Consider the following 12829-nt stretch of genomic DNA (forward strand, 5'->3'; position numbering starts at 1 on the left):
TATTGCCAAACGTAGCCACCTCCATACATTTCACACTTTGCAAACTTTGTCCACGCACTCAGGACAAACTGTTCCTCAAGATTAACAACTAGGAATATATTAACAGGGGGATGGGTTGAGTTTTATGGAAAACACAGACTTTTTTCTGCAAAGCCAACCAAAATTGCCAGGAACACAGGCCATTACATAGCTAGTGTATTATTTAAATTTATTCAGCTTTCATACAAAATGTGTAATAATACAAAATAGGAATATCAACATGGTGGTCAATTTAACAGGTAATAGCATCATGTGTGCTGAGTAATAGCACCACAGAAAGGAATAAATTCTATGAGAATCCAAGCTCTAACAGCAAATTGAAATGTATCACCATGCTTTGGATAATTGAATCATTCCAAAATAAATCCCTTGTAAGATGAGATTTTATATAGAATCCATCTGGTGTTTGAGTCGACAATGGCCCTTTCTTTCATATTAACTCATATGTATGTTTAAATTGCTATACAATACAAATAGAATCTACGAAAAAAACACATTACACATTCCTGTTGGGCATCTCAGAAAAATAAACATGCAGGAAGCATTTGTTAACACAGAGAACAGCAAATTCAAATTGCATTTGTCTCTACACGAATGCAGCCCTGGGCACAATTTGTTAAGACAAAGATCGCCTAATTGATACTTAATATTGATTGTCAACCTGACTGGATCTTGAGTCACCTAGATGTCAACTCTCTCAGCATGTCTGTGAGGTGGCTTCTGGGTTGGGTTAAGTCAAGTAATTATACAGTAATACCCACAAAAATGCAGATGGTAGCCTTCCCTGAGGACAGGGCTGAGCCCAGTACTAAATACCAAAGCAGAGATGGTTGAATACTAGTGTCCCCTCCCTCTGCCTCATACTTCTGCCACTGTCACTTCCCAGAAGTGTTGGAGTGTACCCTCAAACTGCGAGCAGTTATACTTACAGAGCTTTTGTAAGGTTTCTTTCAACAGCATTAAGTAAAGTAACTAATATGCTCAGAAAAATACAAGTTAAGAATGTTTTCGTTTTTCTTCATTGTGAGATAATGGGTAGTCTTACTGGTGCCCCATATTTGACCACGTCCCCTGGATGGGGAGGCCTGGTGGCACTCAGAGGAAGGACAGCAGGCTACCAAGAAGAGACTTGATACCCTATGAGCATATAGAGGGGGAGGAGGTCCCCCTCAGTCACAGTCATAGGGGAGGGGAGTAAGGGGAAAATGGGAGGGAGGAAGGAATGGGAGGATACAAGGGATGGGATAACCATTGAGATGTAATATGAATAAATTAATAAAATATATTTTTAAAAAAAGAATGGGTAAGGAATGGCTGCCTTTGTGCCTAGGTCACAGGCGCCACACTCAGAACTGGACCTGACACTTTAAGTGGCCTCATAATAAGTGACAAGCAAAAAGTAAATGCATTGAGGGACACTTGATCAATCAGCACCTCAATGGTTCTATCTCCACCCAAGATCCTCTGTGATGTGTAATAGTGCTTAGGCCCCTGAGCCATGACCACTCGGCCCTCCCACTTGTATTACAGAGGCAAAATGCAGCTGCATTGTAAGTGTAAAGAGTGTAGGCTGCACCACTGACAATGCTGTGGAATGGAGGTACAGTGTGCACTGAGACCATTCAGGTAGGAGAAAAGGCAAATCAACCACTTAACTTCTCCTCAGACAGCATGAGTGCCACAGCCTCACAAGGTGCAGACCAGCATCCCTGCTCCCACCGTTTCCTAAAGTAAAACTTCAAAGTGTTATTATTTTCTCATCAAAGTGTTTACTACCAGGCATAGTGATACACACTCTGACCCCAGTGATCAGGAGGCAGAGGCAGGAGGAATAAGAGTTGGCGGCAAACCTGAGCTGCACTGCAAGAACCTTTATCAAAAAGCAAAGGGGTGGAGTGCTCTCTACCATCCACGGTGGATGCTAGACCCTGTGGTGGATTCTCAGCACCTCAACAGCAAAGAAGCATTTGGTGTAATTTTAAAAGAAACAACCTAGATATCTAACAATAATTTTAAATAAATAGTTAAACATAACTATCAATCAACATGATAGAAAATTTGAGCAGACAATTTATGTTGACATACCAGTTTATTTGTTTGTTTTAATAGATTCTTTTCTCATACAGTATATCTTGATTATAATTTCACCTCCCTCTACTCCTCTCAGTTTCTCCCAATCTCCCCTCCCCTCCAGATCCACTCCCTTTCCATCTCTCATTAGAAAATGACAGGCTTCTAAGGATAACAACCACACATGACAAAATAAGATTATAATAAGATTCAACAAAAAAAATCATATCAAAAGAACATGGCAACCCAAGAGGAGGAGAAGAGTCCCAAGAGCAGGCATGAGTCACAGGCATGCTCATTTTTATAGGCAGAATAAAAATACTAAGCTAACAGCTATCATATATGCGGAGGACCCAGTGTAGACCCAGGTAGGCTCTGTGCTTGCTTCTTCAGTCTCTGTGATTGCTTATGTGCCCAGCTTAGTTGATTGAGAGGGCCTTGTTCTCCTGGTGTCCTCCAGCCCTGCTGGCTCTCACAATCTTTCTGCTTCCTTTTTCATGGCACAGGGGAAGAATCTGATGGAGACCTCAAGTTTAGACTCTCTCTCCATATAATTTGACAATGATTTTAAACTTTACATTTCATGTGATCCTAAATTTTAGAACAGTCTGTGTGTGTGTGTGTGTGTGTGTGTGTGTGTGTGTGTGTGTGTGTAATTTCATATATATGTGGAACAGTTCATACATATATATATATATATATGAAAAACTATTAAAATAAACCTACTATAGGTGTCAGTGTGAATAATTTAATGTTAATCAGCATCACTCAGATAAAGCTGCTGGAAACAGAAGGATAATGGCTACTAATTGGGCAGAAAGTCTAAGGATACAACCAGCATTATTTTTGTTGCTCAGCTCTATCTGTGAATCAAATTATTTTAAATGTTTTTATTTAATCACTTTCTTGGCCTCATCCCAGCCTCCTCTCTCACAAAATTACTTTTAATCTTTTGTTACGTTGCATGTGGTTTTTGACCTACATCTTGCTGCCTGATAATTGCAGCATGCGTTCCACGGCTCTGAGTTTTACATACTCACATGCTTGGGTTCAAACAAAGAAGCAGGATGGGTATTAACAAGAAACAAAATCTTGCAAGAGCCCTCGGGCAGGGAGTGTGTGTATTTGTGTGTGTGTGGGGGGGGGGGGGCGCGCGCGCGCATGCGCATTTAGGCAACCACTGAGGTCACATACCTAAGCATAGGAAGATTGGCTCATAGCTTGAGGCTTTTTAAAACTAATCAGGATTTATCACTCAAGAGCGAGCATTCTGAAATTTAGAATGTGTTCATGGAATGGAAGAAGAGGCTCTAGAGAGAGTACAGCTGGCTGCTGTAGAACAGGGGAATGAGAGAACCAGAGAAAGCTTTAACTATGGAGAAGAGAATGAGAGAGAGAGAGGAAGGACAAGGAGGAAGAGGAGGAGGAGAAGGGTAGGGGAGGAATAAATAACACCAAGGATATTTGGGGAAAAAACAGGGAATCACATTTTTATATTTACCTGGAATCACATATAATATGTATATGTATATATATATACACATATATATATGTATAGTTTAAATGAAATTGTGCCTTTAGTTATATTAATATTCCTTCCAAAAGCCATAGTCTATTCAACACAAACCCCAGCAAGCAGGCATGAGAAACCTCCTTTCAACCATTGGTCAGGAGAGTCCAAGGAACCTCACAAAATAGTACAGACTATTGTGGTTGCCCTTGGTTGCCTCCCTGAATTTGAAAATTAGTCTTGTTTTCTGAAGCTATCACACTCTTTGGATACAGAACTTGGAGGAATCTAGCTGGACCTTACCTGGAAGCCTCCTTCGGGTGGACTAGCTCTCATAGTATTGTGAGGTTCTGTGCAAGCTGCCAAGGGAGAAAAGGCAATCAGTAGTCCTACCCAGCTGTGATACCTACAAAACACGAAAATGGCCAGCATGGCAAAATATCTCTACAGCTCCAAAATTAGCACTTACATATTGGTGGTAACGAGCATCCATCCAATCAAATTAAAAACCTCAGTAGGAAGAAGTTTATGCCAGCAACTACGAAGCTGTCCAACTACTCAAGACTGGTAAGGATGTAATCTAGAGAAGCTACTAACACCACTTCTGAGCTGATATAGTTTCAAATTGCACTGTAAATACTCAACCTTCTACTCATACAGAAGTGTAGCTCACTCCACATCAAAGACACTTCTTTTTCCAGTAGCTCATTACAGAGAGTCAGAACTGGCCCGACTTCAGAGAACAATCGATCACGTGGTGCCCGACCCCAATTGATACATCTGCCACACAACCTTTAATGCCTTACGGCTGAGGGGGGGGGCACCACAGGAGAGGACAGAAAGATCGTAAGAGACAGAGGCTCAGGGTGTCTGTTGCTGTAAGGCATGTCTTCTGTATAAGACAGGAAACTTCACCCATGCATTCCTAATAATGTGGCTGCCTAAATAAGACATTAACAATGACACCACCAGTTAACGTGGCAGTGCCAATGGGGGAAAATTCACAAGGCTCTACCCCGAGAGAGAACAACATAGACAATGTTAAAGTAGAGGAAGGCTTGGAGTTAGAGGAAAGGCACATAGAGGAACAAAATATATGGAATGCATGCCTGACATGCCACAGCAAACCCATCAATTTATACAATTAATAAATACAAAGAAATTTGGTTTACTTTTGAGAAAAATGGAAGTCACACTGTAGGGGAAATACACTCTCTTTACTTTATGATGTGATGTCAATCTGACTTTTAAATACGTATGTTTATGCCAGTAAGACTAGTGCTGCTATCACCGTTGGCTACAAAAGCTCTTTGCCGTGGATGACTGTTAATGCAAAGACTCATAACTGGTCAATGTGTAGAGAATAAGTGACTGTTGACGGGTTAGCCCTAAACACGACATGTGTGTTAACCCCTCCAGGCTGGGAGAACATTATGGAAGAGGAAACAGGAAGAATCATCAGGCTTGTCATCAATTCTTTTTTTGTCTTTGTATGTGTACTTGCAAATTCTCTACAATAGAGATACAGTATTTAATAATAACTAAAGCAACTATTGTAAATCTCCAGAAGAATTTCTTCAACTCAATGACAAATGCACAAGTTATCTGGCCCAAGAAACATTCCCTCAATGTTTATAAAAAATATTATCCACGGACAGTGGTGGAGCACGCCTTTAATCCCAGCACTCGGGAGGCAGAGGCAGGTGGATCTCTATGAGTTCAAGGCCAGCCTGGTCTACAAAATGAGTCCAGGACAGCCAAGGCTACACAGAGAACTCCTGTCTTGAAAAACCAAAAAACAAAACAAAACAAAAAATATTATCCAATATATCTGGAAGAACCTATTGTGACTATGCTGCCATTTTGACCTCAAATCAAAATGATTTGCTCAATATGATCAGGTTATAGCTATGAGGTATGCTTGTTTTGTTAAACTGAGGAAACAAATAAAAGGACAGAAAAAAAATCAAGTCTAAGCCTGGTCAAGCAAAACCAATATTTACACAAACAGACTCACACTTCATGCAGTTAACTCTATCTTGGACACTTAGGGTTTTTTGTTGTTGTTGCTGTTTGCTTGCGTGTGTGTGTGTGTGTGTGTGTGTGTGTGTGTGTGTGTGTGTGTGTGTGTGTGTGTGTGTGTGTGTGTGTGTGTGTGTGTGTGTTTTTGATGTTTCTGAGTTCCAGATTTCCTGGGTAATGTATCCAATTTTTAAATCTCATAAATAATTTAAATAGCCTAGGAAAGATGGGAATAGGAAAGTTAGGCACAGGATTAAAAAGTTTTAAAGCCAGATGTTGAGTTTTGACCCAGTCATCTTTGCAGCCCTTAGAATAATTGACTTGATATGCTCAAACACAAGTGGAAGCTATAAAGACAATTATGGGCTCATTTTGAAACGATTTGTTTAGCTTTCTGGTTATTATATGAAGTAGAATGGGAATGATAGGGGTCTGAGAGGTAGCTTGGAGCTCACGAGCACTTGCTGTTCTTGCAGATGATCCAGGTTCAGCTTCCAGCACCTACCATGGCAGCTCACAACCATCCGTAACTACAGAAAATCGGACTTTTTTTTTTTAATGTTTGCAGTCATCAGGCACAGACATAGTAGCCATACATCCATGCAAACAAGATATTCACACACATAAATATATTTTTAAATGGTCATGATGATAAAATTTACATGTTTAAACTCTCCTGCTATAGCACACAGAGAAATTAGCATAGATATTCTGCTAGAGTTTACATTTAACTGTTCTTTAAATTTGCCTGCTACTGATGACTTTTTTTTTCTTTTTTAGTTATAAATGCATTTGAAAAATAATTAAGTCTCTGGGTGTTTTTAGATTTTTAGATTTTAGAAAAATAATTTTTTATAGAGCCTTCATGCTCTATGTATGTATGTACATGCCGTGGGTGTGTGTGTGTGTGTGTGTGTGTGTGTGTGTGTGTGTGTGTGTGTGTAAGTGTGTGAGTGTGTGTGGGTGTGTGTGTGTGTGTGCCAGCTATGCATGCGTGTGCATGTGTATGTTTGTGGGTATGGAGGTCAGAGATCAGCTTTGAGTATTTTTTTTTCAATTGTTCTCCACCTTATTTTTTGAAAGGTAGTCTTTCAATAATTCAGCTAGACAGGCTGGTCAGTGAGCTCCAGGGGCTTCGTGTCTGCAGCCCCCAACAGGAACATTTACGGACACATGCTCATGCCTGGCTTTTTATGTACTTCCTGGAGGATTAAGTTCAGATTCTCGTGAATTTTCAGCAATTGCTTAACTGGCTCAGCCATCTCTACTACCCCAAACATAAGCCTTTTAGGAAGCTAAAACAAGTGAAAATGTTTTATAATCAAAGAAGATCGTTTCAGGCCCACCATTTATAATAAACAGCAACACAGACAGTTAGAGAGGTAGATGATGATACATAGATTAGGTCCATAGATGACAGATGATACGATAGATAGATAATAGATACATATAGACATCGATAGATGATAATATGATAGATAATAAATAGGTAGGCAAATAGATGATAAATACATGATTAGATAGATATACAGATAGATGATAGATAGATAGATAGATAGATAGATAGATAGATAGATAGATAATTGATAGATAGCCAGATAGATGATACTTAATAGATGAGAGAGAGAGAGAGAGAGAGAGAGAGAGAGAGAGAGGGAATTTGAAATGCAGAAGTGAACCTTGTGTAGTTGTTTCCAGTGTTCATCTCTGCGAAAGGAGTAAAAAACAACTTACTTTTACTCAATGTATTTATTTTATATACTTTGAGTTTTCACAATAAGAATATATTTGTGTATATGTGTGCCCAATTGCTGAGCTTCAGGTTCTGTGAGAAACTGTGTCTCAAAAAAATAAGGTAGAAATATATAAGCCAGAGCAGTGGCACCTGTAGGCCTGGTGCTAGGCAAAGGACGAAAGCAACAGACCCTGGGGATATGCTGGACAGGCAGTCCAGCCCAAATGGTGATCCCCAGATCCAGTAAGAGGCCCTATCTCAAAAAGAAAGGTAGAGAAAGCCAGAGGAAGATACCCAAGGTCTATCTGTAACCTCCACATGTGTGCACACATACACGTATATCCACATGCACATATATCCACATGAACATATATACACATGCATGTATATCCAGAATGGCAGGGGAAAAGAAAGATAAAGAAAAAGCAGTTGTAAGTACAGATATATAGTACATAAAATACCTAGGAATATGTTTAACCAATGAGCTAAAATATTTGAGCCAAGAAAGCTATAAGACATCAGTGAAGAAACCAGAGATCACAGGCAAATGGGAAGCCACACCCTGTTTATAGAGAAGAGTAAGTATTGTTCAAATTCTGATAGACCTGTCATCTTCAGAGTCAATGCAAATCCTATCAAAATTCCAATATTGTTCTTCACAGAACTAAAAAAAAAATTGAAAAATGTGTATAAAATCACCACACATAAAAAAAAAAATGAGAAACCCAATTCATCTTGAGCAAAAGAGAAAACAGCAGGAAGCTAGCCATTCTTGAAATGCAAAGGAAAACTAAATGAGATTTCACCAAACCCTTGAGCTGGCTCTGTGCTAAAGAGACAGAAGACAGCTGGGTTTTAATCCCAGCACTCAGGAGGCAGAGGCATGCAGATCTTCGTGAGTTCGAGGCCAGCCTGGTCTACAGAGTGCATCCAGAACAACTAAGGCTACACAGAGAAAACCTGTCTCAAAAAGAAAAAAACAAAAAAATAAGAGAGAGAAAGAGACAGAGACAGAGACAGAGACAGAGAGACAGAGAGAAGATAACAAGTGCGATGGGTGGGAAGTAAGTTCATACAGCCATTATAGAAAACAGCATACAAGCTATGTGCCTAGCAAGTCAAATATTGGCTATACAACTGAGGCAGGGAGAGAAGGAGGAAGAGAGATGGGGCGATAAAGGAAAAAGGAAGGGAGTTCAGAAAGAAAGATCTGCAGCTCAGCATTTACTGCAGCACTACTTGTCTTGGGTAGGCTTTCAGTTGCTGCCATAAAAACTCCATGAGCAGAAGTAACTTGGGGAGGACAGGGCTTGTTTTATCCCACATGTCACAGTCACAGCCCATCAGGAAGGAAAGTCAGGCCAGGAACTCCAGACAGGATCTGAAAGTGGGAGCTGAAACAGAAACCATGGAGGGACACTGCTTACTGGCTTGCTTTTCGAGGTTTGCTTTGCTTAGCTGCTTTTTAATAGTCCCGCAGACCACCAGCCCAGCAATGGCAGCACCCACAGCGAGCAGAGATCTCCCACATCAATTATCCATCAAGAAAATGCACCACAGCCTTGCCCACAGGTCAATCTGATAGGGGAATCTTCTCAACTGAAGCTCCTTCTTCCAAAGTGACTCTAGCTTGTTTGTCAAGTTGACATAAAACTAACCAGCACACTGCTTATAATAGTGAAGAAACAGAAACTTCCTCGGTGTCCATTAGGGTTGGGCATGCTTTTAAAAATACAGTATATATGCACAATGGAAGACTATTCAGTTGCAAAATGAAAGAAGTCCTGCCATTTCCATCAGCACACATGAGTTAGGGGAACAGTACGGTAAATGAAATGAGCCAGATGCTAAGGACAAATTACAGGCGGTCTCACTCACTTGTGTGTTGTGAACGGTTGATTTCATAGGACTAGAGAGAAGAATGACAGTAACAAAAGGCTGGAAAGAGTCAAGGGAAGACTGAGCCAGGAAAAGGTTGGCCAGTGAGATCTAAGCTGTGGGTTGCAAAGAGAATAAAACTGTGATGTGCTCCTGACCACCAAGGTAACTGACAGATGCCCATCAGAAAGCGTATCTTCTTTAAAAGCCAGAGGGAAAGAGTTTGAATACTTTTACCACAAAACAATGACAATTTGAGGGAACAGATATGTTTGACTATACATAAACATTTTTTTAAGGCATGGATTTATCAACACACCATTTTATACTCATTTACATATATAATTTGTATACTTATACCTATCAGCTAAAAACACATTTAATTTTGATTTTATAAGACAGCAGGAATAAAGAGTTACCTAATTCTTAAATATAGGAGAACAATATCTTGTTTCTTGTGAGATGGTTTAAAAGACTTTGAAACTAGGCCAGGCCTGCTAGTACATACATACCTTTAATCTCAGCAGTTGAGGAGACAGAGACAAGAGATTTGTGAGTGTCAGGGTCAGCCTGGTCTAGATGGCTTCAGGACAGCCAAGGCTACTAAGTGAGACTGTAGCTAAAACAAAAACAAACAAACAAACAAAAAACGACATTGAAACTGTTGTTCTCACAGACATGTCAATCAATGATGTCACTCCCTATTTGGTCTAATCCACTCCCAACCCAAACAGGAAGTGAGAAATGCTACTTCTGCTAAGGATGCCAGAGCTTGGCCAAATTGAGCCTCTGTCAATTTTAAAAACAGATTTGAGGAGGCCAAAGAAAACATATTATTTTGAAAATGTAGTTCGTTTTTCAAGGATGTTATTATTTTCTTCCTCACACAGTATGAGGTTTCACGCGGTAGCCCATGCAATTTTTACAGCTGACCACGGTCTGAGGACAAAATATAGTTGTGGTCTGTAGAAAGCCTGAATCCTTAAACAAGATAGTGTGCTGGTTTCCTTGCATGTCTGGGATAGGATGAGAAAGGCCCTCCTGATTGGAATATGCTGGGCACCATTCTTCGCAGCTAAAACAAGTCCGCGTAATGCCATTATCTTTAAAAATATTTGGTGTTAAAATTCTGGCCACTTTGTGATGCCCATGTTTATAGTTAGTTATAGAAAAGTTCGGTTCTGTCTTTATGCACCTTGGTTTCTGGCTGTAAGGCATATACTTCTCCCCACATCTTAGAAGAACTGCTGGGATTTGAGTTCGAGCCAAAAAAAAAAAAAAACTAAAGAGGCTAGGAAGCACTTACAGATGGAGATAATTAGCATATTAAAATAGGCCAGCCAGATTTTTTTTTTTTTTTAAATCAGGAAGTAGAGGAGTAAGTGCTCTTTCTGGCAAGGCTTTAGAAGCTGTGTGGACAGAGGAAATGCGATTCACACTGGTATGAGAATAGTATTTTACTTGAACCAGGTTTCAAAAGACGAAAGCCGGAGTTTCTTTGACTGAAAACCATGAAGCTGGCGGGCTGAGCAGGGGCCTCCCTTGAAATTCTGCTCCAGGGGTACTGTTTTGAATTCTGTTTGAAAGTCTTAGAATGGGAGCCGCTTGGTTTCGGAAGACACAGGATAAACACGGAGAACCCCGTTGCTTCCTAATGCGTGTGGAGGAAGTGGTATTCTGGCTCCACCTCCCATTGAAAAGGGATTACAGAAGCTGGTGAGATGGGAAAGAAAATGCTAGAACAAAACCCCAGGCTCCTTGGAGGGTTTTCTTTTTGCCAATCCTAAGGCAACAACAGCCCGAGGCTGATCTGGGGTCCGGCCTCTATTAATGGGGTGTGCCTAATTGCCAAATAATTCACTGTGGTTTCCTGAAGTCCTGGCGCAGCCAGCCCTTCCGGTTACGGGTCTTACCCTCTTATTTGAAACAGACACAGGAGTTTATGGGCACTGACTGAATATGGAATATTCAGTAGGTCAGACCTGTAATAACACTGGCCAAGAGTGAACACTCCCAGTTCCTGTGGTCATCTGCAAGTACAGCTAGCCATGGCTTTGACTCTGCCCGCCATGGGCTTCGCGTCCGCAAAACGTCTGTTACTGTTACTGTCCTAAACAGGTGGACCTTTTTTTTTTTCTCTCTCTCTCTTTTCTTTTTTCTTCTTCCTTCAGCAAGTAATTAGTACAAAGAACTGCACAGAACTATTATGGAACTTACATGACGAATTCAAAGGCAGGGGGGAAAACGGGTGGATTTACCACTAACCTACTTAGAAAAGAAGGCCAGTCCAAAAGACTTTTGCCGTCCTTCGATGGCCAGAACTCCACATTAGGCAGCCTTTCCTTCCGGGAAGATCGGGGCATGAGTGTGCTACTGTGTGGAAGCCTTCAAACGGGCACTCGCCTTCTCTCTTCAGTGGTTCTCAAGCTCTGGGTTGCGATCCTGTTGGGAGTCGTATATCAAATATCCTGCATATTAGGTATCTTCATTAAGATTCACAACAGCAGCTAAATTACAGGAATGAAGTAGCAACAAAATAATTTTATGGTGGGGGGGGGCACCACAACCTGAGGAACTATATTAAAGGGTCGCAGCATTAGAAAGGATGAAAACCACTGTGCGACATAAATAGTTTTGGCTGTAGTAGTATGTGGTGGTGGTGGTGGTGTGTGTGTGTGTGTGTGTGTGTGTGTGTGTGTGTGTGTGTGTGTGTGTGTGTGTACACGTGCATGCTTATTTTTTTTCCTTTTGCTGAAACTATATGTAATATATCCTGATTATGGATCTTTCTTCCTCTATTCCTTCCAGTTCCTCCTAACTCTCCTCTCCTTGGGATCTGTTCCCTGTTAAGGTTATCTTTATATAACTAGGTTTGTTTCTTAGTTTCTTAATCCAGCCATCACCCAAATAATAGAGACTTCATTATATCATTTTTAACAAGCTTCACAGAATAAGAACTGAGCAGTTATTAATCTATTCCTAACCCTCTAAGCTACTTTGGATTCCTCCCAACCTACATTCCAGACATACTTGCAATTTAGAGCTTTCCTGTTGGGGGGGGGGCCCTCTCTCCTCCTGACGTCACCTGGACCTCTCCTATGCTGAACCCCTCACTTCCTCTTCTACCTCCTCCTTGCCTGGCTGGCGGGAAGTCCAGCCTTATTCTCTCTCCTGTTCAGTGATTGGCTGTAAGCTGCTTTACTGGCATATCAGGGGATAATTGAGGAGCACGAAGTTCTCAGAACAAAGATTGCAACCAGATATGGGGGGGGGGGGGCAGAGGGGGGTACAGAAATCAACATTTGAATTACACAGTAACCTTATGCCTACAATTCCCTTTCTGTCTCTCATTAGAAAAGTACAGGCTTCTAATATATAAAAATAAATAAGATAAAACAAAACTTTCACAATAAAGTTGAACAGGACAAACCAATAGAAGGAAAAGAGTCCAAGAGAAGGCACAAGAATCAGAGATTGCCCTTATTCACACACTCAGGAATCCCATAGTAATCGATGGTTTCCAAATATAAAGCTAGAAGTAAATATACTTTGGAATATATACTTACTTTTTTTTT

At 40.7% G+C, this 12829-nt stretch overlaps 1 long non-coding RNA gene across 2 annotated transcripts; it reads right to left on the bottom strand.

Annotated features, from left to right (window-relative positions):
* Positions 1-3686: 3686 nt before the first annotated feature.
* LOC311599836 lies at positions 3687-11774 on the bottom strand. 2 transcript variants are annotated; one of them, XR_014780017.1, is made up of 3 exons: positions 11520-11774; positions 9767-9873; positions 3687-3978 (listed from the first exon to the last, which is right to left on the bottom strand). It is a non-coding gene; the product is annotated as an uncharacterized lncRNA (long non-coding RNA). The 2 variants fall into 2 exon arrangements; XR_014780018.1 differs by lacking the exon at positions 3687-3978 and adding an exon at positions 8440-8770.
* Between the last annotated feature and the right edge of the window lie 1055 nt (positions 11775-12829).

The sequence above is a fragment of the Acomys minous genome (assembly GCF_964271855.1).
Source record: "Acomys minous genome assembly, chromosome: 6".
Taxonomy (NCBI): domain Eukaryota; kingdom Metazoa; phylum Chordata; class Mammalia; order Rodentia; family Muridae; genus Acomys; species Acomys minous.